The sequence below is a fragment of the Rutidosis leptorrhynchoides genome, chromosome 1, assembly GCF_046630445.1.
Source record: "Rutidosis leptorrhynchoides isolate AG116_Rl617_1_P2 chromosome 1, CSIRO_AGI_Rlap_v1, whole genome shotgun sequence".
Lineage (NCBI taxonomy): Eukaryota > Viridiplantae > Streptophyta > Magnoliopsida > Asterales > Asteraceae > Rutidosis > Rutidosis leptorrhynchoides.
In genome coordinates, this window is record NC_092333.1 from 39,035,497 (window position 1) to 39,037,524 (window position 2,028).

At 36.2% G+C, this 2,028-nt stretch overlaps 1 non-coding gene across 1 annotated transcript; it reads left to right on the forward strand.

The window, feature by feature from the left end:
* Positions 1–652: 652 nt before the first annotated feature.
* Positions 653–759, forward strand: LOC139887239 (small nucleolar RNA R71). Its single transcript, XR_011773078.1, has one exon. It is a non-coding gene; the product is annotated as a small nucleolar RNA R71 (small nucleolar RNA).
* The last annotated feature ends 1,269 nt before the right edge of the window (positions 760–2,028 follow it).

Here is a 2,028-nt window from a genome sequence, read left to right on the forward strand (position 1 = left end):
AGATGTAATAAATTGTGTTTGAGATTCCATTAGCTTTGCCATCATTTCTTCCAGATTTAGCTTTTTCTCTTCGGTTTGTTGTGGTAGTTTATACAAGCTAGGTCTTTGTTGATTGAAAGTGTTGTTTTGAGTTGGTTGGTTATTCGGACATTGTTGGTTGTACGAGTTATTGTTGGGTCCATTTAGATTGTAAAGAATGTTTTGATTTCGATTGAAGTTTGGCCTTGGCTGTTTATAATTATTTTGATAATTATTTCCCGGCCTTTGGTTCATGTAGGAAACATTCTCACGTTGTTCCATCGTTTGCTCGATGTGACAATCTTTCGTTAAGTGTGGTCCACCGCATTGCTCACAACTGATTCGTATTGCGTGAATATCTTTAGTCATCTTTTCCATTCGTCTCTCGAAAGCATCTATTTTTGCGGAAACGGAATCAAAGTCATGGCTAGAATCGGTTCTAGCCGCTTTAGATGAACGAAAAATATCTTTTTCCTGATGCCACTCATGAGAGTGGGAGGCTGTGTTATCAATAATTTTGTGAGCTTCAGTTGCGGTTTTCTTCATAATGGAACCACCGGCTGCTGTGTCGATGTCTTTTCGTGTAGCGACGTCGACCCCTTAGTAGAATATTTGTACTATTTGATAAGTGTCTAAACCATGTTGAGGACATCCTCTCAACAACTTTCCGAATCTTGTCCACGCCTCATATAATGTTTCATTTGGCTTTTGCGCGAACGTAACAATTTCTCCTTGAAGTCTCGCGGCTTTAGATGCCGGAAAGAATCTTTTAAGAAATTTCTCAACTAAAACATCCCATGTATCAATCGCTCCTTCAGGTAACGATTCTAACCAATCTTTGGCTTCTCCCTTTAAAGTCCAGGGAAACAACATGAGATAGATCTGTTCATCCTCAACTTCTCTAATTTTGAATAGAGTACAGATCCTATTAAAGGTTCGAAGATGTTCGTTTGGATCTTCTTTTGGCGTACCACTATATTGACATTGATTAGTTACCATGTGTAGGATTTGTCCTTTGATTTCATAATCTGACGCATTAATGTCTGGCTTAATAATGGCATGTCCTTGGCCAGTGCGTGTGGCTCTCATTCGATCTTCCATACTTAGAGGTTCCATTATTTCCATATTTGAAATTGTTGAATCCGAATCACTAGAAGATTCTGATTTAACGGTTTGTGGTTCAGGAGGAATGATTATTGGTTCAGGATCTTGGAATTGTCCTTGAATATCCTCAGGGTTCTCAATTGTGAAATCGGGTTCAAAAGATGGATTATCGGAAATTCAAATTGGAGTGCTTGTTCGGCTGGATGATGATTCTAAAGAAAAATCAACGGCGATAATATTGGCTAGATGTCTTGATCGAGTTACAAGTGGTGAACGTATGAAAGGTGGTGAACGTTTTGCTCGGTGCATTCACTGAATATCCTATTAGTTATAAAAATAAAAATTATATAAGTTATTAAATTAATAGACTTTTCTGCTTTTCCCACGTTTCGAATAGCCAAAAGATGCAGCAGGGAGCCAGGATCCTTTAAGTCGAAAAATCCACAACTCAACCACTAACAAATCCAACTATTACTACGAAGCAGAAAATTTTGGATGTCTATCAATTTAACCGCTTAAAATAATTTTTCCTCGAAATTTAAAGAAGATAAAAATCTATGTCCTAAAAACTAGAGCGTAGAAATGAGGAAGAAAAAGCACGCGTCGAAAAACGTCGAAAAATAAAAAGTCGAAAAATAATAATAAGAAAGTAAAGCGTCGAAACTTAAAAGGTCTAAAAACTACAAATTAAAAATTGCGTCTACATGTATTAAAGCTTAAAAGGAATTCTATATCCAAAACGGCAATTACTTAATTAGGCACTAAAATCTATTTAAAGCTAAAGCGATAAGCGACGTCGTAAAATTCTAAAGCGCCTAAATATTAATCTAAAGAAAAAACACTTAAGGGATTTTACGGCAAAGCCTAAAAATCTAGAAATATAAAAATTCTATGGCAAAAACTAAG